This window comes from Prionailurus viverrinus, chromosome E3 (assembly GCF_022837055.1).
Source record: "Prionailurus viverrinus isolate Anna chromosome E3, UM_Priviv_1.0, whole genome shotgun sequence".
In the NCBI taxonomy this organism is placed as follows: domain Eukaryota; kingdom Metazoa; phylum Chordata; class Mammalia; order Carnivora; family Felidae; genus Prionailurus; species Prionailurus viverrinus.
The window spans coordinates 35,254,499-35,279,470 of record NC_062576.1 but is presented as its reverse complement, the minus strand read 5'-3'; positions in this window follow the sequence as shown (position 1 = coordinate 35,279,470).

The following is a 24,972-nucleotide window of genomic DNA, read 5'->3' as shown; positions in this document are numbered from 1 at the left end:
GTCTTTCATATTTAAATATTAAGCTCTCTTGAGAAAATGAAAAGGTGAAGAATCCCCCCTCTCTCCCTAGCTTTCTCTCTTTCTCATTCTCCCAGTAGATAATCTGTTGGGCTGACGTGGTTTATTAAAAAGACCCCCTCTTTTTCACTGATGTAAAAGTGAAAATGCCGTTCTCCATCAGACATGAAGTTTTCAAATCCACGTTTGTCTCTAGACAGACGCTTTGTTTTCTTTATTCTGATCCATTGCTCTGTGCATCTCTGTCCTATATGCCCACACCCTCCTAATTATTATATACTTTCATAGTAAATCTAGGCTTGCCAATTATTCGCCATTTTATTTTCTTTACGAGTGTCCTGGCTATTTTTGGCCCCCTCATTCTTCCATATACATTTTACAATCAGGTATTTAGTTCCATAAAAGATACAATAGGGACTTTACTGGCTAATGAATTATATCTTTTGACCAATTTGGGGGATAATTGGCATTTTTTGGCATTAGTAAGGTTTTGGAACATGGGGTATGTTTCCATTTACTTAAGCCTTATTTTAAGAGCTTCTTCAAGAGCTTCAAATTTTCCCCCAAAAGGTGTTGTCCATATTGAGTTAGACCTATTCTTTGGAGCTTTGCCTATTCTATATTTTTCCATTCCTTATTTTTTTCTTTTCCTGTCTGTGATGGATCGAGCTTCCCACCCTCCCTGCCTCCATTTTCTTGTTTGTCCTTTACCAGTTTGTAAGTTAGATTCCTTATTTTGAAGGTTTTAGTGGTTACTCCAGAAATTAAAGCAGCCATACTTAATAGAGTCAAAGTTTATCTCTCTCCTTAAGTTCCTGCTGAAGATTATACGCAACTTAGAATGTTTTAACTTGAATCATCCTCCTCACAATACACCGTCTGTTAGTTTGTCCACTCTTTCGGGTCCTGTGTATAACCCTACAAAAGCAAGTTATTTGCATGATTTTACAGGGACCGATAGTGTTCACAATGTTGACCATTTTCTTTGATCACCTTTCCATCTTTTAGACCTCAGCTCCAAGATCAAGTGAGTTACGAAGACAGAAAACGCTGTCATTTTTGCTTCCTTTATTTGTTCATTTGTTTTACAAATGCATATTCAGAACCTACTGGGATAGGCAACACTTTCTCCCCTAGCCTGTGTTCTAATAGAGGACAAGACAATAATCCAATCATCACACAAACACAGCATTATAAATGGGGACAAGCGCTCTGATGGGATGACACGTGGAGTTATGGGCATCATGAGCAGGCGGGGGGGGGGGGGGTCCCCTGGTCTGCGGTTCATGAGAAGCCTGGTGGAGTTGAAAACCAGGAGGGGTACCCTAAGGGAAGGAGAAGTAGGCTGCAGAAAAATAGGGACAGCAGAGGAGAAGTTGGGTGTCATTTCCAACAGAGCAAATAACCTGAAAAAACCCCGGTGAGGAAAGCACAGCTCAGGGTATCTGGGGGCGTACAGATGGCCCCAGGGTGGCACCACATGGGAACAGGCCAGGGCCACATGGGAAAGGAGGTGGTAATCATAGGCCAAACCGTGGTCTGTAATCTCCACGCTTTCCTTTCTGCTTTCCACGGTCCTCCTGTTACCGAGAGGGCACTTGGCATTCAGAAATGTTAAGGGTCCTGTCCGAGTTCCAGCGGCTAGCACCGTCATGACCCAACTGGGATGTGAACCTGCTTGTCCGATTTGTGAAGCTGATCCCCTTCCTGTTGCCCCTCTCAGGCGGAGCGAATGAGACCGCATCCGGGGGGACTATTTGTTGTCACTGAGCCAAGAAGGAACCTGATAGAAAACCTTTACGTTCTTTTTCTTGTCGGATTTTTGGTTTTGTTTTTAAGCACCATGGACCTGGCAGGGGTGGGCGGACGTCTTGCAGTTTCCTCGGCCCTCCTGCTAGATGGTTTCTCATGCCCATCCCACCGTGTCCCTCAACTCGTTTACACTCTCCAGTCAGTCAACCCTGGTTACCCGAGATGCATAGTATCACTCTCCTTCCCAATCAGAACTAGTAGGCAAATAGCCCCCGCCCCTCAGCAGTGGGTGTTTCCAGCAGAGAGAGACAAAATTAATATATTAGTGAGGCAGCCAATGAAATCCACAGAACGATGTAGCTCACTACAGCTGCGAGGCATCTGAGAAAGAAGACAAAAATGCCCAGAGGCCTGCCATTTACATTTTCCGGTCACTATTACGAAAGCTATCTCGGAATCAGGTAACCCTTCAGTCGTCACCTCTGTATCTGCATTTTTTAAATTCATCGGCGATGATCTTTCTTATAAAATTAGTGTCATCATCACACATGATACAAAAACATAAAAACTTGAAGAGGAAGGACACGTCTCTTATCGAGCACAAGATCTGTGAACTGCTCACTGAATTTCCTTTCAGTCAGTTCTCTAGGTATGGGGAGTCATCTGTCCCCTGTGTACAACTTTGAACTCTTGTTTTTGTGTCACTCAGCATCATAGAATCACTACAAGGCACGGAAGTCTGTAATAAACGACAGTTACATGATATTGCGTGATTTTTTTTTTTCAGACTTTTGAAATCACTGCGGGACGTACCCTCAAGCAAGGGCACACGGAACCCTCTTCCTAAGGTTGGGAAGGTAGGTGTTTCCCAGTGGTTTGTTCTGAGTAAGGTTGACATCAGGCACTCTGGCACGTTATTAATTCCATTTTATTTCTTTTATCTTCATAATTCAAAAAGTTTTCACCTGATCAGAGTTAAGAGTTGAGAAATCAAATCCCTGCCGTATCATTTTGTAGCCAGGTGGCAGACCTTTGTGGGGGCATTAAGATCCCCATCTTTGTTTTTTTTTAATGTTTATTTATTTTTGAGAGAGAGGAAGAGACAGAGACAGAGACAGAGCATGAGTAGGGGAGGCACAGAGAGAGAGAGGGAGACACAGAATCCGCAGCAGGCTCCAGGCTCTGAGCTGTCAGCGCAGAGCCCGACATGGGGCTCGAACCCATGAACCGTGAGATCATGACTTGAGCTGAAGTCAGACACTTCACTGACTGAGCCACCCAGGCGCCCCAAGATCCCCGTCTTTGAAAGGGAGCAAGGCAGCCCACCATCACAGGATTGCTGGGTAAATCATTCCATGCCTGAGGAAGCACTCTTTCTAGGTGAATGTGAATACATATGAAAGGCATTATAAAGACTTTATCCAAAAGACAGATAATCCTTATGCCTGTGGGGCTGTGCTAAATATTACAGAAGGAATTGGAAGTAAAAAAAAAGTTAATTCTGTCTGAATAGGTGCTATATTAATAATAATAAGTGATAATTCTAGATTGCCAGATTTAGGGTAATTATTTTAATTATATGTTTCACCATCTGGATGACAGTCCTGGGTGTTTAAACAAGTTTTCAATTAGTATTTTGAGGAAATGCCAAGAAAATTTTTCTCCGAGCATTAAATTTCTTTCTCTTCTTTCATAACAATTTCCGCTCACTGTCCCTTTTAATTTTAGGTTTTGAAGAAAAGACCCGGGACCTCTGGCAGCGGGAATCCAGTGACAAACACAGTAAAGACAACAGTGTGGGCATGAACCCCAGCTCTGACACCTACAAAGGTAAGAGTTTGACCTCTCGGTGCTTCCGTTTCTTTATGTATCTAACTGGAAAGGATTCGTGCACTGTCCGTCCAGCACACAATGTCACAGAGTACATCCAATTCTGGCACGGTGCCTGGCCCCCAGGAGAAGTTCTGTACAGATCCTTTTCCCGTATAAGCAATAGCTCGCAGAGCTATTCTGGGCAGCACATCTAATGGCCTGGTAGCCTCATACCCACCCTGCAAACAGCAGACCCGAGGTGTCCTTCTTTTCCAGGGGACCAGAGACCTTAAGAAATGTACCCTGTGTCACTCAGCTTCAAGGGGCTCCAAGCTGGAGCCAGCTGTTGGGGTGAGGAGTCTCACCTTTTTCCTTACTGAACGATGGGGTCTCCCACTTGATAGTAATGATCTTCCTAAGCTCGGGTTTGCTGAAAGATGATGCGAAGCAGATCACAAAGGACTCACAAGAGTTTACAATCTTGTGTAAGGCGTGGGCGTGGCACTACCCTAGGTGTTATTTCACTGACTCTTCCAAGTATGTACATTTTAGGTTCTATTCTTCTCGCGTGTCACCCACAGAAAGGGTTTCACACCCTGAACCCCCTGACTCCTAGTCAGTACCCTTTGTTACAAGTGCTTAAGGCAAATCAGCAATGAGGGTCGCATAGAAAGGGTGGAGCCCTGAAATCCAAATATGAATGTATCGCCTAACGTCACCTGCCTTCGGGGCATCACAGGAGGTGCCCGCTGGTAGCATCTGGCAAAGAGCAGCGATCAGCTTGTGAGATAGGGGCAATGAAGATATTTTAAGGTGCTTGGGAAAGGGTTTTCTCTACGTATCGACCTAAGTTGGAAATGCAAAGCCTCTCCACACACCAGGGAGGGAAAGATCGTTGCCTCTCTCTGGATAGCGAGTGATTTGCAATCTGAAAGTGAAGTTGGACTGGTAAGGGAGAGGGAGATAACAAGGAAAAAAATATTCAATTTGAAGTTGCCTTCAAGGAAAAATGTCACCCGGAAAATGATTTTATCAGGTTTGAAATGCAAATGCAATAAAATCCCTGACATGTTTGGATTGGGAAAATAATATATTTCAGGATTGGGTGAAGAGCGGATTTCAGTGAGGGGGAAGTTGTGGGTACATTCGACTGGCTACAGTTAGGACTTAAAAATCACCATCGCAGAAACATAAAACTAGAATTCTAACGCCCGGTTGTGACTGGGTAGCCACAAGATATGCGGCCTCGGTCAACCCTTTTTCTCTGACCTTAGGCCCATTTTTCTATCATATAACCAGGAAGATCTCAGAGCAGTGTCGTTTATATTTCGTTGTACCCCCCTGTGGTGGACATCTCTTGGGGATCTGGTCACCCCACAGTCCCTGTTTGCTAACCTTTCTGCCACCTTCCGGGGAGGCCTTCTGTTGTCACATGTCTACAAAATGACCTTGGTGACCATCCGTCACTCCCATAGAGTTGACTGTCTCAGGAGTCAAACCTCACCCAACGAAAGTCAATAAAATTGCCAATCCTTGATATTTCAAACAGGGGGTCCAACAGGGCTGAGGAGCTCTGGAGCTAAATATGGTTTCCAAGACAGCAAAATACAACAGATATGCAGCAACAGAGAAATGTGAGAAAGAGGAGACATCCCAGGGAGCCCTACAGAAATGGAGAGGCAACCCTAGCTAGCAATGTGCTTTTAGTTCCAGGTCGGAGTCCCTTGGGGCCAGGTTATCTCCATGTCCTTAAATATTTCCTGTGGTTTCCTTCTCGGTACCTGTATCAGCTTACGTGAGAAAGGTCTTGACCGACATATTGCCACCCTGTCTTATCCAGAATGGCGCCTCAATGCACTTGGGTGGATAAGTACAGGAACAGCATTTTGACATTTACTGCTAATCTTGAATATATACTTTTCGATCTTCATACTCCTGTATTTCTAATAGATCCAAATAGCTATTCCTGGCTGCCTTTCTTATATTTAATAGTGCAGATGAGTTTTTACATAGAGCCCCCATGTGAATCCTGTGTAGATCCGAGGATGAATACTTTGGTGTCACTACTCCTAAAGAGTAAGTGGTGTCACTCCACATTTGGAAGTCACCAGCCAGTCATTGAGTCTCATGGGCAACCGTTTCATGACCCAAGACCTACAGCTGCCAAGTGCAAGAGTCAGGACTCTGCTCTTTTTTAAATCTGATGTTAACACTTGAGTGATGTGCCATTCTCTGTTAAACATAATGCCCAACGAGCCCTGAGATACATCTGCAGGTACAAGGTGGGTAGCGTAGAGGGATTTTCACAGACACTACGTTTGTGGTGTGGCATATCAAAAGACCATGTGACACAAGCAAGGCAACAAAGGAGAACAAAAAGGCCTCGATGCTATTGCACGTGTAGCTAGAGACGGCACGCTTTAGGAGAAGGAGGCAGAACACTGGAATTGCTCAGGACCAGGGAAGCGGGCTTGGGAGAGCACTGGGAGCTCATCAGGTAAAACAGTCCAGGGGAATGAGAACATTATTTTTGAGAGGAGAGACTCTGAGGAATAATCTTGCCTTCTTCAACGTCAGAACTTCTGCTTAGTGGGAGAGGAGAGGACAGTGAGTCCCTGGGCCTGCTCCTGCACCTGTGGGGAGGAGCTCAGGGAAGACAGAGCCAGGAGCCACATCAGAGTGATGCTCACATAGTCAGAAGCTGGGGACCACGTTCCCTGTATCTGTGCTAGGTTTGTGTCCATTTTTCTTTACACCGACTCTCTTAGTAAATAGAAATGAGTGCATTTTAAAAAGTTACCTCCTCCCATGGTAAGCAGAAAATAGGTACTGCTCACCATAAATATGAGTAAAGAATAAAAACCATTAGGGGCACCAGGGTGGCTCAGTTGGTTAAGCATCCGACTTCGGCTCAGGTCATGATCTCGCAGCTCATGAGTTCCAGCCCCACATAGGGCTCTATGCTGACAGCTCCGAGCCTGGAGCCTGCTTCGGATTCTGTGTGTGTCTCTCTCTTTCTGCCCTTCCCCCATGCCTTCTCTCACCTAGGCACCCCAAATAAATAAAACATTTGGGTACCTAGGTGGCTCAGTTGGTTAAGCATCTGACTTGAGCTCAGGTCATGATCTCTCGGCTGGTGAGTTCAAGCCCCTAATCAGGCTCTGTGCCAACAGCTCAGAGCCTAGAGCCTGCTTTGGATTATTCTGTGTCTCCCTCTCTCTCTCGGCTGCTTACTCTCTGTCTCTCAAAAATAAATAAACGTTAATAAACATAATAACAAACAAAAATAAATCAACATTAAATTTTTTTTAATAGATTAAACATTAAAAAAAGAATAAAAACAAATAAGACAAAAAGAACACGGTGTAGAACTCCAGATGGCCTGAAGGCCACTGCCTCTTCATCCAGAAGGAAGATTGGAGGACCACCTGAGTGGCTCCGTCAGTTGAACTTCTGACTCTGCATTTCAGCTCTGGTCATGATCCCAGGATTGTGGGATCACGGGATCTGTGCTAAGCATCGAGCCTGCTTGAGACTCTCTCTCTCCCTCTGCCCCTCTCCCCCACTCACTCTGTCTAAAATAAAATTAAAAAAATTTTTTTTAAAGGAAGATGGGAAAGTGTTGGAGAGAGAGGGGTCAAGACAGAGAGGATGGGGATCTCCTGCTGGTGGGTGAAGCCATTCAAGAGATCTCGGAAGGCGAGAAGCCTCACTCTCTGCGAGTTAATGTCTCCAGCTACAGTCTCTTCAGAGGTGCCTCCCGCGCCTTGGGAAACGCTGACCAGGATGGTCGGCGACGGGTCATTTAGCAACTAGGGAGCTTCTAGACAAAGTATTCCAAAGGGACCAGGGTCAGCAGGCACGTTGGTGAGAAGTTACCTGGCTACCAGGTAGCTGGAAGGCTTCCCGCTCAGGGAAGTGACTGTTCCACGATGTGCTCACGTGTGCTTGCTGTGGAGAACCCGGACCTTGCCACCAGCGGGTCCCACGACTGAGGTCCCCACACTCCGCTCCACGGGGCTGCTCCTTGACGTCTGTGCGTGCGTCACGCACCACAGTGGAACCCCCTGTTCTCCAAGACAGATGCGCGCAGGGCCGTTTGTGATTTGGCTGGCAGGCGTACGGATCTGGCTGCGAGGCCCTCACGGCAGCTCCTCATTTCTCAGTGTCACCGTGGGTGTTGCACAACGTGCATTGTTTCATTTTCCTAGCGACACGGTAATGATTTCCTACTGATGGAGTGGGAAACGGAGCCAACGCGCGTCTGCTCCAGGGGGAGGGAGGCACCTGCGTGCCGGATCCCAGACGGGCGGGGCAGCAAGGGTGGGGGCTCTCTGGCCTTCTCAGGAATCTTCTGCGCAAAAATCCAGGGTGCACGAGGACTGGGCGCCTGTCTTGGATGGAGATGGGCCGCGCCCAACAGAGCGCAAAACAGCGTGGTCTTTGCAGGCAGCAGTAACTGAGCTCTACCCCAGCTGTGATGGAAACTCCGGTGAACACATGATTGAATCTCTTCAAGTCTCAGTTTCTGCATAAATCAAATGAGGTTAATAAAATAACAATTCAGAGACCCTGATGAGGAACAACTGACGTAATCGAAAGTAAGAGCGCATAAAACATCTGTTTTGTTCTTCCTTCTCCTCTGAACCTACTGGGGCTGCGAGACGCGAGGGTGGGCAGGAGTGAGCCCTGAGCTTGCCTTCCTCTGCCCACCCACCTGCCACCATTCCCGAGGAAGATGAAGCTGGTAATTATGAGAAGGCGCTTCGTGTGCACTTGGGGGCAACTGAGGCAGACAAAGAAACCAGCTCTTTTCCCTACATGTGCTGCAGCTCACATCCGTTCGCTCAGCAGATACGTCAGTAGAGCAAGTGCTCTGTGCCAGGCCCGGTGGTAGGTCCTGCGGATTTGGGGGTGGAAAAAATCAGCACCGCGCTTGTGCTCACTGAGCTATAATCTACTCACGTTGACTTCGCAGAAACACATCTGATGAGTGTTTAGAAAAGTGACAAATACCATGGGCGTCTGTTACATGGAGAGCCTACAGAAGTCTGCAGCGTCAGGAAATATTTCTGGGAGTGAGTGATTTTTTAATCCAAGCCCCAAATAATGAATTCACTCAGCTCGGTGGTGAGACAGGAGAAACCTCAATCACCGGAGGTACTAGAAGTAAGTCCAGCATATCTAGGGGGCCCTCAAAGAGTAGCCAGATTTTCATTTTGCTAATTAATTACATCTTTTAAAGCAGCTACTGAATATCATCACTTCATGGAAGAAAGAGCGTTTTAACACCAGGAAAATAAGGAGACACCATCAGATCAATGTCAGCCCTCTAAACTGAATAAATTCAGTGTTATAAAAAAATCTCCTTCATTTTGCTTACTTGCGCTTAAAAATTTGTCAGTGACCCTTGGAGCTTTCCAACAGATGTAGAGAAAGCAAATTCATTCTTACTAAATGGAGCTTTTGGCCCCGAATTGACAGCTTATTTACTACTAGCAAGGTGTCCCAAAAGCTGGATTAATATCAAAGACTTACATTCGTTCATTCACGGGTTCATTCATTCCTTCGTTCAATAGTCTTCCTTAAAATATCGACCGATCCTTCGATCTTTCTCCATCAGACTGTAGAGTTGGGACTGAGTATAATCTGAGTCGAGCCTGCCTAGATTTCGTCACAGCTGTCATTAGACTCAAATGGTTTCAAGAATAGGATCAGGGCTCTGCTTTCAACAGGGCTTGGCATCTGAGCACCGGCCAGACTCCAGAGATGTCATTGTCTTATGAGACCAGCCACCAGCTCTGCGGGGCACTGAGGAATTCTCTCTGTTGTGACCCCTACTTGGCTTTCTGTGCCTCAGGCCGTTTCTCCCCACCATGCTGCCCATCCCCCCCTCCTGCCCCCCCCCACCCTGTGTGCACTGGGGGCTATGTCTCAGCTCTCTGCTCTGCCCCGACCTTTCACCAGTCACTGCCAAACACCTGGTCTGTGCTGCAGGGTTTTGTCATCTCTTCCAACCTTTAGTGAGGCTTTGCCAGCTCTCTGAAAAGGATCATCCAGACACCTCAGGCCTCCTTGAGGCCCTTCTACCCCGACCTCAGCCTTCAACACGCAGCCTCAGTGCACTGAGTGAAGCCCCCCAAAGTAGAGTCCCAGGTGGGCGCAGACCTGCCCTTTGCCGGAGCTCCAGTGGATTCTAACCCATCCCGCCAGACCACAGTTCTGTTAAAAATTGGGCTGATTGCTCCTTTCCATCAACAATGGACAGTGAGTTATCTCTGTCTCCTCCCTTGCCTGGGAATAAAAGAAGTCACAGGTTTCTTCTCTCCTGTGAATAGCTCAGGTCTTTCTGGATTTTAGTTTATTTAGGGCTCTTTCCAGCTCTAGATCTCTCTCTCCTATCTTTCCTCTTCCTTTTCTTTCTTCTCTTCCCCATCGCTGTCTCCCTGTCTCTGTCTCTTTCCCTCCATGTACAGAAAACATAGTTAATAAAGCCAAATTCCACATACTTCTCAAGGACATTTTTCTATCCCTCCCCCTGAGGTAATAATGAATTCTTTTGTATACATGGTCCGTATTTTATATACTTTGTCTAACCATAAAAATATAAAGAGTTGTGGAATGTATTTAGATAAATTGCATATACCCTGCATATCATTCTGAAATTGACTTTGTTCACTCAAGAGTCTGTTTTTAAGATCTGTCCTTGCTAATACACACAGATATAGTTCTTTGATTTCATCTACTATTTGGTATTCCATCCTATGAATATGCCACTAAATATTTACCTGTTACCCCCCTCGTAGACATATGGGTTGTTCTTTTCTAAGGGTTGAGGATATAAACACAGGGAAAAAAGGGGTGGGGGTGGGGGAATAAAGCTAGGTAATTCGAGCACCTGTTTTGCACTAGACATTATTCCGGGATTGTGGACATAAGGAAAGATACAATACATTTACAGTCTAGTGGGAGAGACAGGGAGGTAAGCAATAATTGAATTTGCATTTTAGGAAGATTAATCTCGCAGTATGTAGGGCATATGGGAAGAAATAGTTGGAGACAAGGGAAAAAAATAGAAATGGTTTGTAATGATGGCAGAGATCCAGATTAAAGCAGTGGTAGTGAATGGCAATAAATAATACGGACATGGATGGGATCAACGTGGCCAAAACAAAGGGAGGGAAGCAGAGGTGGGGTATGTGCCCAAACCTGTCTCCCCCAAAGCTTCTGCTGGCTCACCAATGCAAACCAAACCACACCACATGCTTTCCTGACAGACAAAGAACCACTGTGTAGAGAGAACAGATGTTGGGGATAAAATAGTGCATGGCCCTCAGTGCCTGCTCTTAACAAGCTCAGCGGACTTGAGAAGTCCAGTGAGAGAGGCAAACACTTTATAATACAGGACAAAACCATACTGTCTACTAATGTGTCCAATCCCAGCATTAAATGGGCAGAAAGGATGAGTGACTGAGTCTGACAGTGAAGGTGAAGGGGTATTTCCAAGGGATAATGTCATTCCGGCTGAGACGGAAAAGAAAAACGAAAGACGTAGGTTCAATCACATTCTGAACAATTTGCATCACTTCGTGATTAGGACAGACAACTGTGTCATATTTTCCACCTGCCAGGCACAGCCTTAAGTTTATTCCATCCTCATAACCACCCCTAAAGGTAGGTGGTACTGTTACTCTTGTCCCCATTTTCTGGAGGAGTGAAGTGAGCCACAGAGAGGATACCATACTTGCCCAAAGTCACACACCTGGTCAGTATCAGAGCAAGGGAGGAAGTCAACCCTAACACTGTGGCTCAGAGACTATGTTCTCAGTCCCTGCTCTAAACCCCCACTCACTGGGATTACCCCTAGTTTTACACAGATGCAGACAGTGGCCCATAGTCCAGTTCTGGATTCACTAGGATTTTCTGCCCAAAAGTTCCAGGTAGGAAGAGCCAGAGTGTGAGGAAACGGGGCTGGGGTTGACCAGGGAGGGTGTAGGGGAGTATCTTAAAGAGGGCAGATAGGGTGGGTATGCCATGGCCTCCCTGAGAAACAGAGGCTAGGTAGGATGGTAAGCAGGGGAGAGACTACCTGGAAACAACATTAAAATGTTGGCACTGGCCAGCCTGCATGTGATGCTCCTGGTCCCTGTTCTCCAATCCCACCTTGATGCAGGTGACTGTCAGCCATGTTCATTTCTCTTGTGTCTGAGCCTCCATATCCAACTGGTTTCTGAACTTTTTCATCTAGATAATTTCCAGGCAACCCTTTTGTAGAGCAGACACTGTATGAACGTCAAGTGTCTTCATTCCTTCTCTCTTCACACACTGGGTGAGCATCTACCATTTCCAAGACTGTGTGTTTCATTACGCTGCAGCAGGTATGAAGGTGTGCGGTTGGTAGCTACCCACGTGGGTGGCCTGTGAATTCCCTTCTCCTAGAGCTGGCAGTCCCCAGGGGAAAACGACACCGAAAACATTTACCCTGAACCCACTTGGGCATGGGTTTGGGTTTTGCGATGGGAGAGGTCTTGAGAAGTTGCTCTTTGATGTCAAGAGGTTGGTGTTGGGATAGATCTTTTCATGTGATGCTCAAATAGGAAGAAAGCTCAAAAACTAATTTTGTGCTTTGGTTTCCATCTTTGTGTTCATAACCCTGTACTCTTCCCAGAGTTTCTGAATAGATAGCTAGTCTCGCCCGACAAAGTAGATCTTTGAACATGTTAAAATATGATTACAATCACCATGATTCATGAAATGTAACTTAAAAATAGCTAAGAGTTAGGGGCGCGTGGGTGGCTCAGTCGGTTGAGTGTCTGACTTCGGCTCAGGTTATGATCTCACAGTCTGTGGGTTCGAGCCCCGCGTCGGGCTCTGTGCTGACAGCTCAGAGCCTGGAGCCTGCTTCGTATTCTGTGTCTCCCTTTCTCTCTGCCCCTCCCCTGCTCATGCCCTGTCTCTCTCTGTCTCAAAAATAAATAAAAACATTAAAAATTTTTTTAAATAAAAAATAGCTAAGAGTGACATAGCATTTTGTATTCTCCAGCGATTTTTAAAAAAATTTTGTTTTCTTAGGTAATTTCTACTTCCAATGTGGGGCTCGAACTCATGACCCCAAGATCAAGAGTCACATGCTCCATTGACTGAGCCAGCCAGGCACCTCTCCAGTGATTTTTCTAAGTACTCTCCAAATAGAAACCCATTTTGTTTTTATCACCATCTTTGGAGGGCAGTGCTATTTATTATCCTACTTTATAGATGAGGGAATTGAGACACAGAGAAGTTATGTAGTTGGTGCAAAGCCACATAGCTAGTAAGTGCAGACCTCAGAACTGTGCCCCTACCTACATAGAAGTTACATTTTCTTTATTTTTCAGTAACTATTTTTTTTTAATTATCTGAGTGTTTGAGAAAAATGTTTTGGGGGTGCCTGGGTGGCTCAATTGAATAAACATCCAACCTTGGCTTAGGTCATGATATCATGGTTCATGAGTTCGAGCTCAGAGCCTGGAGCCTATTTCAGATTCTGTGTCTCCCTCTCTCTCTGCCCCTCCCCTGCTTGTATGCTGTGTGTGTCTCTCTCTCAAAACTAAACATTAAAAAATATTTTTTTAAAAAAGAAAAAAAAATGTTTCGGTCTTAAACTAAAGCTGTCACATTCAAAAGGATTGGTTTCTACGGGTTTAGATGAGTCTCATTTTATAGACAACTACATTTAGAGAGGAAGTGACTTGCCAAAGGACACACAGTAAGATAGTAACAGAACCTGCATTAGCTCAGAGGCAGTGCAGAAAAATGCTAAGTATAGACTTTGAGACAGAGACAGCTAGATTGAAATTGCAGGTCAGCCACTTGCTAGTTCTATAGGCTGGAACATGTTCATTTCCCTCTGTCTCAGTTTCCCCACCTATAAAATGGGAAGGACATTATATCAACCTCACAGGGTTGTTATAGGATCAATTAAGGCAACACATGTAAGTTGCCTAGCACGGCGTCTACACATTGTGTGCCTGGATTGTTACAGGCATTATTGTTGCAGCGATTATATTATTTCAATCCACCCAGATCTCCTCACTGAAGTCCAGTGGTCTCTCCAATGTATTGCTTAATACTTCAGGTCAAACACCCTGCTGGTGTGAAAGTGTGCCCCTCCCCCATTGTCATTGGTAGAAGCACTGACTGCAGGCCAATAAAATTGGCTCAACGACTCAGTACTGTATTTGAAATGATCAAGCTCTGTGAAAGAGAACACAGTGTTCTTGTTCTGTCAATAATCAAGGACTCGTGTTTTCAGCTGTCAAATCCTTCAGAAGATTCTGGCTTTCCTGCAGATTTGTTGTGTTTTGTTCTTCTCTTATTCATTTATTTTCCTGATAGTCAGCAAAAGTCATCTAGAATAAAATGCCAATGCACTGGTTCTAGGATGGGAATTTAGATATCACCTAAAGATCTTCTTCACTGTCATATGTCCAGATGTAGAGTGGAAGGAAGGAAGTTAGGAAGGAAGTTAGGAAGGAAGGAAGTTAAGAATGGAAGGAAGTTAGGAAGGAAGGAAGGGAGGAAGGAAGTTAGGAACAAAGGAAGGAAATTAGGAGGTTAAGGAAGGAAGGAAGTTATGAAGGAAGGAAGTTAAGAAAGGAAGTTAGGAAGGAAGGAAGTTAGGATGGAAGGAAGGAAGGAACGAATGAACAAAGGAAGGAAGTTAGGAAGAAAAAAAGGAAGTTAGGAGGCAAAGGAAGGAAGTTAGGAAGTTAAGAAAGGAAGGAAGCTAGGAAGTTAGGAAAGGAAGGAAGTTAGGAAGTTAGGAAAGGAAGGAAGTTAGGATGTTAAAGAAGGAAGGATGTTGGGAACAAAGGAAGGAAATTAGGAAAAAAGGAGGGAAGTTAGCAAGAAAGGAAGGAAGTTAGGAAATTAGGAAGGAAGGAAGTTAGGATGTTAGGAAGGAAGGAAGTTAGGAAGTTGAAGGAAGTTGGGAAGTTAGGATGTTAAGGAAGGAAGGAAGGAAGTTGGGAACAAAGGAAGGAAGTTAGGAAAAAAGGAAGAAAGTTAACAAGAAAGGAAGGAAGTAGGAAATTAGGAAGGAAGGAAGTTAGGAAGGAAGTTAGGATGTTAGGAAGGAAGGAAGCTAGGAAGTAAGGAAGTTAGGAAAAAAGGAAGGCAGTTAGGAAGTTAGGAAGAAAAGAAGTCAGGATGTTAGAAAAGAAGGACGGACGGACGGAAGGAAGGAAGGAAGGAAGGAAGGAAGGAAGGAAGGAAGGGGGTGAAAAGAAAGAAAAACACAAATAAAAAGAAATGCCAGTGCTGTCTGTGTCATGGCTGAGAGAGGACTAATCACAGGGTTTCATATCCTACTATGAAGAAAACTTAGTTTGGAATCCTAATGACATCACCCTGGTCCAAAGAGGCCCATTGTTCTTCAAACAAGAGTGAAAGCACATCTGACCTCATGTCTGAGCCTCAGAACCCACAGGGTGGAATTGCACTCATCTGTTCATCTATGGGCAAAGGGACTTCAATATTCTCCATCGATTTCTGAGTTTTTCAAAACAATTTCCTACCCGCTTCAATATTTGTCACATTTTCTCCTCGGCTTCTTTCTATCATTTTTGCTGCTCTTTCCTTCTTGGGCTTATGAAGTCATCCATCCTGCTCAAGGAGATCATCAATAAAAATCCTTCTGCTTGATGCTGTGATTAGCCAAGAACAATGCTCTCCCTTACCCCAGTTTTTGCCAAGTCGACATCACATGCGTTTTTGCCTTCCTTTACCACTAGCATTTCAGATGTTGGGCAGTGATTTTCAAATGATAAATGATTAAGTCTTCCTATAATGAGAGAATTCTGGGAGAAATGTTCACCAGGCACTCCAGACTTTTATCAGCAAATACCCCTATCACAATGAGCAGGTCAAATCAATGGTTCTTCGTAAGCCACTTGGGCAGGATGCTGGGATTTTAAAGAGCCACTTATGGATATGGAATAGCATGGGTGAAAGTCAGTAATGGGTATAGTGTCTTGCCTGCTAACTCTTTTTCTTCTGGTTATGAGATAATCTTTTTTTTCCTTTGCCAAATTTCCCATCCTGGCCAATCTGTCACCTTAACCAATTTAAATGGCCATGTTGACCGTAGCTAATCGAACAGAACATACTCCCTTTCTGGGACAACCATTGATCTAGGACCATGGATGTGACCAAAGAAGGGACAATCAGGAATTGACCGTCCTAAGGCCATTAGGAAAGAGAGGATCTGTCTTCTTCTAAGACTGTGAGGTCTATGTAAATCTGGAAATGTGCACTCACTTAGAGTGTGGTTGAGAAATACATCAACAAAGAGAAAAAATGCATCTCAGAGATGGCAGAAAGACAGAGACAGAGCGAGAGAAGGAGAGTGCAAACGACATCACTGGAGCCCTTGAAATAAGTTACACCTAAATCCATTTCTCTCCGAGGAACTTGTAGTTGCATGAATCAATAAAATAACCTTACTCCCACTCCACTGCCCCCTTTGTTGTTGCTGCCTGGTGTAGTTTTAGCTGGCAACTAAGAATCTGAACTGATGAATATCATCCCTTTCCAAAATTTCAGCCCCAGCAGAACTTCCCAGACGTTTGAGTCCATGTATGGTCAGGTACCTTCCCCAAAGCTCACTGCAGAGGCAGAGACAGGCTGAAGCTGCCTCTGTTCTCAAATGTCAAGGGCTCATAGCTTAGGTTACAAAGCATGGAAGGAAGGCCACTGGCCTATCGGGGGGGGGGGGGTTGAGGGGGGGGTCTAACCCTCACTCTGCCACCTACCTGTGATGCGTTATTCCATATGTTCTGTACCTCTGTGGGCCTCTGTCTCACTCCAGGCCATCCTTTGCCTGTAAATAGATTGTAATAGTGGGGACTATAATTAATCAGTATTATTTCAAAACTTGGCTTTTTCGTGTAAGATGTGAGTGACATTGGAACAAAAACCCCCCCACATTTCAGATTCTTCATCTACAAAAATAAAGAAAATAGTAGTTACTGTCTCATAGAAAATGAAAAAATTCATATATTTAGTATGATGTCTAGCATGGCATGAATCTTGGGACGTATAAGCTAATGTCATTTGCTAGGACCTGGAGGGATCAATAAGTAACCGAGATTTAGCAGAAGTTTTATGTATAAGCCCTGCCTTTATGTGTGTGTGTGTGTGTGTGTGTGTGTGTGTGTGTGAGAGAGAGAGAGAGAGAGAGAGAGAGAGAGAGAGAGAGACAGAGAGACAGAGAGACAAAGAGACAGAGACACAGAGATAGACAGTTGGCACCCATCTACTGTGTTCATAATGCAGATTTAATGCTGAATTCCACCTGACACAATCATTGAACCATCTTTCCATCGATCAGGTCTTTCTTTCATTTTCTCTTTCTTCTTTTCCCCCTTCTTTTTTATTCAACAATTTATTGAACACATACAGTGTACCAAGCATTTTACTGAAACTGAGGCATAAAATAGCAAAACCATACACTGATCTTTCCCTCTTAATATTTAATGTGGGCTCAGTGATGATTTGCCCTGGAGCCACCCAACCAGGCTCTGTCACAGGGAATTCAGGACGAGCTCTTCTCTGCTGCTTATCTGTGTTGGAATACTCCCCCCGCCCCTTCCAGGATTTTCTAGAAAAAAAAATAGGAGGTAGCAGACTTTGTATGAGCTAGAGCTGGTGGGCAGTGGATTCTGATGTATGCATTTTTAAGCCTTGGCCATTGGGAATGTGGAAGCAATTGGCAGCTGCCTCTGGGGGTAGCCGCATACTTTGTTTACCTGAGAAAATTAAAATAGATACAGCCAGAAAGGTATCACTTCATTTGTCCCAGATCTCGCACTACAAGCCACATCGGCTGTGCCCGGATCTCACTGTGACAAGGGTGAGTTATAAACCAAGGGCCGCACTGGTTCCTCATTCCTCTCCCCTTTATGCCTTCCTGCACTCCCAGGTGCCCATGATGGAGATGTGATTGCAATTGCACAGAAGGAAATATTTTAAGACCTGCCAAAAACCTTTGGCTCAGAACTCGCTTTTCCAAGCAACCTGTCTGAGCATGGTGACTGCGGTGAATTATTGAGGCCTTTGAGGGTTCACCAGGAGGAGCATGTCACCGGGAAGGTGGGGCCGGAGGCTGCAGCTGGAATCTGGTTCCCTTCCCCCCTTCAGACACCAGCTGGGCTGCGGATTTAGTATCTCCTCCGGGAGCTGTCTCCTGGGTCTACGCGGGAAGGGGGGTAGGATGGCACTAGGCAGGGGGCAGCCGAGGATTTGAGACACCACATTTATCTTTGACGGTGAGAAGCAAGACATGAGCAGATGACTATCCGGATACATCTGGCTTCAAGTCTCAGGAGCAGGGTTTTATAATTAAAACATGTGAGGTCCAGCTTTAAATAACACATCCAGATACACCTTCCTTCTCACATGGAAACAGTCACAATGGCCACCCCCGCTTCCAAGCCCATCACAGGGACGCATGCAGTGAATTCTCCAACAGTCCTGTGAGGTAGCTGCTCTTTTTTGTATCTCCAGACCTGATTGGGGAAACTGAGGCACACATAGAGGAAATTTGCCCAAAGTCATGTATCTGGAAAGGGTAGAGCCAGGATTCAAACCAAAGTGGCTGCACTACATCGCCTCTTGCTGGTAGTGATGAGGAAGCTGAAGAAGGTGATGAGGATTTCCTGTGCAAAGAGCTTGGTCTGCCTTATTTCCTTTGTTCTGCCTCAACACCACAAGCGCATGATTTGGGCCCCTTTTCACAGTTGTGCATGATGAGAATAAGAGAAGATAAATGATTGTCACATAGTCACAGTTAGAAGAAATCAAACCAAGACTCAAAATATCCATTCACCTCCAATGTCCGTGGCTTCTGAAATCCGTGGCAGTGACTTCAGGTGAGCCCCCGTCAGGTGACACAGAAAGGTCCAGACTCCCCAAATCCTCAAGTTCCCAAATGTCACCAGAGCAACATTCAAGATTCATCATGAATGCAGTAAAACATGGCTGAAGAGAAGCAAGGTAATCCTGTAGGAAAAGGGGTCTGTAAACACAAAACTGAATTCCACGTGAAGCTCATTTCTGTCCAAGAATCATCTCTTGCTTAAATCTCTGCCATTTCTTGGCCTTTCCATCCCCAGCACGAGCAGTGGGCTTTCCTGTGGGGGCTAACTCTTTCACAAAGTCACAAGTTGTGGTCACTTCCCAGGAGCTTCGAGTATGTGATGACAGGGTGGGAACAACAGCTATGTGTGTGTATGGAGGATTCTTAGCATTGCTAGCTACCCCAGGCACTCATCCCTACAGTCTGTGCTCAATGAAGGATAGATTAAGAGCACATGTGCCCTTGAGGTTGCCTATAAACAGAGAAATCACAGACTTCCCATCTGTGAATAATGGTAATGATAATATTAGTTCTCATTTAGTGAAAAACTAGGGCCAGGTCCCCACCTAATGTTTACCAATCAGAGACCAGCAGAAGAAACTACAGAAATCCATACAGTGGGGCATTATACAGTAGGTAAAAAGGAACACATACTATCTTCATGGATTGCTATGGAGTGACCACCAGGATACAGTTCAAGTTTTAAAAATCTAAAATAGAATTGTTTAGAGCACGATGTTACCTTTAGGAGAAGGGGAGTATGAGTATGTAGTAGCTTATCTAAAAAACCCTGTCAGGGTTTCTAAAAATCTGAAATAGAGAAAGAAAAAAAGGAGAAACAATGTGAAGAAACAGGGTAGAATCGTGACTTTTCTGATGACAGATTGTATAGATTTTACTCTGAAGCCATGCCCATATTTTCCATAATCACAAGAGAAATTGGTATTTTTAAAAGTAGTTTCTAAAACATAACCAGTGAGTCTCATTGTACATCAAGTTGATAATATACACATAGGGAAACTATCTTGTGACTTTAAAATAAGGACTTACTGGGACAGCTGGGTGCCTCAGTCAGTTGGGAGTCCGACGTTGGCTCAAGTCATGGTCTCAAGGTTCATGAGTTCCAGCCCCGCATCAGGCTCTGTGCTGGCAGCTCAGAGCCCAGAGCCTGCTTGGGATTCTCTGACTCCCTTTCTCTCTGTCCTTCCCCTGGTCATGTTCGTTTGTTCATTCTCTCTCTCTCTCTCTCTTTCTCTCTCTCTCTGTCTCAAAAAAAAAAAACAATAAATAAACATTAAAAAAATTTTTTTTAAATAAGGACTGACTCTGCATCTCCACTGAGATATACTCTGCCATCTACAGGGACTGGGGGAAGTCATTTTAAGAAATCATGTTGTTCACAGTTGTGCTGCTGTTGTTACTCTGGGTCTGTTGTGCGAATGGTATGAGATGAATGCAAATGAGTACAAATATGTTGGTGCTATTGGGAACCAGGATTTTTGCCATGAAAGGAAGAAAATAAACATTATTAAGGTTAGTCCTGGATTTAATTTGTAGATATATTTTTTCCCAGGAGAATCACAATCTAAATAGCTGACAAGCTAGTTCACACAAATGTCCCAGGACTTCTGATCCTGGGCAGAGGGCTTATTCTGATGATGGATCACTTTTTACAGTGTTCATCATCATCATCATCATCATCATCATCATCATCATCATCATCCAAAAGTGTTAAGTGAAAATATGTCTCCTGAAAAATAATTGATTTTGTATGTCACACTCCTATTAGTGTTGCTGGGACTGTACCACATGGGGGAAGGGGAGGTGGGAGAGTGGCTTCCAAACTTTTTTTTTCTTTCTTTTTTTTTTTTCCTTTTTGTAAGCACATCATATAGTTATCAACTCTGGTTTCTTTGGCCCACCCACTTCCTGACAAATTCTCATCCATCGAACTCTCAGTTCACTGGATGAAAACATTACTAAATTCATTAAGTATAAAATATAGTTGAATTAAAGAAGTAATGATGTGTCCAAAGGCAAAAATCTGTGGAAGAACTTCATGAATTAACCCTGAATGATGAAGATGTATCTTGGTTATGTTTCTGAAACAACCATACCTTCAATACCAAAGTGAAGACTACTGTAGAGCTTTGGCATCAGGTCGACCTGGCATCCAACATTTAAGGGTAGTATGATTTTAGAGGCACTTGGGTGGCTCAGTTGGTTAAGTGTCTGACTTTTGATTTTGGCTCAGGATGTGATCTCAAGGTTCATGGGATTGAGCCCTATGTCGGCCTCTGTGCTGTCAGCACAGAGCCTTCTTAGTATTCTCTCTCTCTCTCTCTCTCTCTCTCTCTCTCTCTCTCTCTGCCCATCCCTCACTCTCTCCCTTTCTGTCAAAATAAAATATAAACATTAAAAAAAAAAAACAGGGAGAGCAGCATGATCTTAAGCAAGTTGCCCAGTAGTCTAGAGCATACATTCCTATGGTGGTAAAATGTAATTAATTGTACCTTTTTCTTAGAGTAGTGGTGAAAAGTAAGTGAAATAAGTAAAATCCAGAGTCTGACACAGATATCATAGGCACTCAACATATGATAATGAGGCTGTGGCTCAGAGCCTGCGGCCAACTCGTATACTACCAGTGCCCTGGACTTTTACAACTCAGCTAGCTTCACCTTTATCACTTTCCCAAATGGAACAGGTTTGCTAAGTACATCGTAGGTATTTGAGGAAGAAGAAAGTAAATGTTGAAAAACAACTTCACTTCCGGGCACCAGGCTGGCTCAGTTGGAAGAGCATGCAACCCTTGATCTCAGGGTTATGAGTTCAAACCCCATGTTGGGTGTAGAGATTACTTAAAAATAATGTCATAAGAGAGGAAAAAGAATTTCACTTTGAGTTGTGATTGTCATCAGAGGAATTTACCAAATATATCCCATTTTTACCTTCCTTTGAACACCTAGTAGAATTTCATTTCTTGAGGACTATGCCACTGAACAGGATTAAGTGATTAGTTCTGTTCTCTGAATAGTCAGCAAAAGCACGTTTGTGAATGTCTCATCCACACTGGAGATTTTATTTTTATGTTTATATATTTAAATTTTTCACACTGGGATTTTAACTGCCAGTGGAAGATTCTCCAGAAGTCTCTCATAGCACAGCAGCCATCGGGGATGTTCTAGATGACAATTATTCCATCAGCCTAGATTCCCAACTAACTAGAATAATCAAAATTCTCATCTTGACTTGTAGTGGATACATAATGAGGGTAATAAATAAAAATGTTTTCTTAAGCTACTAAGATGAAGGGAATGCTTGTTACTGCATCATAATCCAGCTCATCCTGACTGATCATAAAATCAATCAGATTTTAACCATTGGATTTTCTACAATTCATTCATTTAAGCCCTTTTTTGCCTTAAGGGGAATTTTTATTTTTTTTTAATTTTTTAATGTTTATTTGTTTTTGAGTGAGAGAGAGAGAGAGAGACAGTGTGCAAGCAGGGGAGGAGCAGAGACAGAGAGAGGGAGACACAGAATCTGAAGCAGGCTCCAGGCTGTGAGCCATCAGCACAGAGACCAACGTGGGGCTCAAACCATGAACCATGAGATCATGACCTGAGCCGAAGTCAGACGCTTAACTGACTGAGCCATCCAGGCACCCCTTAAGGAGACTTTTTAAAGTAGTTACCCCCCAAAAAATTTCGGATCCAGTGACCAGCATTTTTTATATAAGTTGGATCATCTTATTCCAGATGCTGTTTTATGTCACAGCATAGATGAGTGGATCACAGAAATGCAGTCAAGTCCCTGTCTCCTCCATGGGCTATCCTCATTGCCCACCCCTCTTCTTCATAAGCATTTCAGTCACTCTGGGCTTCTTCCTGCTCTTTTGACAAACTGGACTCATCCTTGGAGACTTTTCTTGGTCCCTCTAGGCCAATATCTGAAACATATTGTCTTCAAGTAATGAAATAGGGGGCTCCTTGTCATTATTCAACCTCTGCTCATATGTCACTTCCTCTGCTAGGTCCTCCCCAGTCAGCCCAGGAACTAGCATTTCACCCTGTTTTATGTCATTAATAGCACATAATACTAATTGCTTTTGTACTATACATGTATGCAGCTTGCTAATTATCTGTATTTCTTTCTTAACAAAGCCTGTGTTTCTCACTGCTAGAAAAAGACTGTGCCCAGAACAAGGATGATAGACCGAAGATGCTCCATAAATATTTATTTAATAAATAGAGATGATAATGTGAGATGTTTCTTCTTTCCTACTATTGCTCGAGAGTATATCACTATCCCTCCTACCTTTGACTGAGGACTTTGGGTATATTCTACTGAAAACACAGAACCATTTGAGAGATCATTGTTGTACCTAAACACTCGACGTTCTGCCTCTCCTCATAGTCTAAGACAGTACTAGAGGCTGTACTTTCTGACAAATATCCTCTTTCTCCTTTCCTTCCTGATGGTTCTGAGATTTCCTTTTCATGAGGGAACACATGTGTGCCTCTCTGCCCATTTTATCCTGACTTTATCAGTCACCAAAAAACTCTCATAGGAATTCTGTTGTGTGGGTAATTTAAGCTTTGTGAATTTTGAAACTTTGCTTCACTTATTCCTCTAACATGTACTTTTGTCCCCTGGCAATGTCGGGCTTCCTCTTATCTTCCTTTGAATGGCAACTTGCCTGGCCTTGCTAATTGCCCCCAGCCACGCCTGTGGAGGGGAGTAGACAGAAATATTCATGCCAAAATAGTGTTTTTTGAATGCTGAAGCAAGTACACTTAAGCAATGGAAGACTTAACATTTGAAAAAGATGTTTAATAGCCCCAGCTTTTCGTCCCATTGCTTAACTAAATGGTAACAGGGCAGTTCCATTTGGATGCTGTGAACCTGGGAAATAGAGGGAGCCAATCACTTCGGAATATAAATGGCACACATGAAACCCTGCAAGGTAGTGAGCTGATCCATCAGGCATCTGTATTCCAATGTGGCTTCTGCAATATTCAACGGAAGTTTGCCTATTTCCTCTCTCTTCTTAGAGAGGCCAAGTAAATGGTGGGACTCAACATAGACAGTCTCTTTTGAAAAGGCAATAATTTTATTATTCAGGAAATATTCCAGGTTATGGACAGAGTGTGCAGAGAAAGGAATGGCTCACGTTTGCAATAATACTACACATTTGTCTCTAATTTGATTTATAGGAATATATACACATATTCCTATTGAAAAAAATATTTGAAGCACTTGTTTATCAAGGCACCATCACTTTCCAAAACCAATTCTATTTCTTCCCAGGGGTTGATTTTATAAGTGTGTGTGTGTGTGTGTGTGTGTGTGTGTGTGTGTGTGTGTGAGAGAGAGAGAGAGAGAGGGAGAGAGAGAGAGAGAGAGAGACAGTGAGAGAGAGAGAGAGAGAGAGATAAAATGATAGACTAAACTACATAGTGATTTTTGAAGTAAATAAAATAGAATAGTAAGGAGGAGGATGATGGTCATGATGTTTATTTAGGGCTTCTCTCAATGCCGGACAGTGTTTGAAGTGCTTTGTCTAGAGTATATTTATTTTCCCACTTCATTCTCAAAAATAACCCTATGCAGTAGGTGCCATTTTAAAAGTGAAGAAACTGAGCACCAAGAGATTATGTAGCTTATTCAAGGCCACTCTGCTGATGAAGACTTAGGGATGGGCCTGAGCAGTCTTGCTAGAAACAAACCTCTTTACCGGGAATTTATACGTAGTTGAGATCATAGGTTCTGCAAAACTGTTGCATCGTAGCTTGATTTCCTTTACCTCTATAACCAACCTGTGTTCCTTAATGTTATTATAAACATCATGTTTTTGAACTGTGTGCCTTTCCATTGAACACATGTGTCAGAGCCACCTGAATCATCCTCTGGTGTTGAACATCATACTCTTGAATTGGCTTCTAGCGAAACCTGGACCCTCAGAAATTGTATGTGCTTCTTTTTTTTTTTTTTTTCAGAAGTGGGATCATTCCTTTTATACATTTCTGCACAGAGTCCATGACCCAGAAAACAAAATCATAATGGACGTGTTTCTTTATTTATTCTTTAAAGGTTAATTTCTATGTACATATTTAGCAATTATTTCCTGACGGTGATCAAAGCACTGGGCAGAGGCAGGAATCAGACGCAGTCTTCCTCCGGGGCCTGAAGCGATGTATGTTCACACTTAGATTTGATTCTGATATTCTGTGAGCCTCAGGGCTGCTCTGGTTGCACTGGCCTGTGGTTATCTGTCCTTTTCTAAATTATCTGGAGTCGAGGGGCGCCTGGGTAGCGCAGTCGGTTAAGCGTCCGACTTCAGCCAGGTCACGATCTCGCGGTCTGTGAGTTCGAGCCCCACGTCAGGCTCTGGGCTGATGGCTCACAGCCTGGAGCCTGTTTCCAATTCTGTGTCTCCCTCTGTCTCTGCCCCTCCCCCGTCCATGCTCTGTCTCTCTCTGTCCCAAAAAATA